This window comes from Callorhinus ursinus, unplaced genomic scaffold (assembly GCF_003265705.2).
Source record: "Callorhinus ursinus isolate GAN/ISIS: 27379988/994484 unplaced genomic scaffold, GSC_fseal_2.0 scaffold15, whole genome shotgun sequence".
Taxonomy (NCBI): domain Eukaryota; kingdom Metazoa; phylum Chordata; class Mammalia; order Carnivora; family Otariidae; genus Callorhinus; species Callorhinus ursinus.
In genome coordinates this window covers 4,023,964-4,024,283 of record NW_027397077.1, presented here as the reverse complement: position 1 = coordinate 4,024,283, position 320 = coordinate 4,023,964, and positions in this window count along the sequence as shown.

Here is a 320-nt window from a genome sequence, read left to right as displayed (position 1 = left end):
CCTGGATGGTACCTAGTCCTGGGTCACCTGTTGGTGCCTGCGTAGTTGCTCCTCCTAGGCTCCACCCACGGAGCTTCCAAGCAGCCTTCACTCAAGGGCACAGCGCCCCCTGCAAAGCTCCCTTACCCGACGCCCCCTGTCGGTCATGCATAGGCCCTCCATAAATGTTTGTTGAATGAATGAATGAATGAATGAATGCGTGCATGCCTGCTAAAATTGGGCTGCACACGGTCAACGCACAAGTGAACTGTGTTCCCGCCTTGCTTCTCCGGGTGTGTCAGCTTCTGTCGGAATTCCACACACAGGGGGAGGGGGCGGGG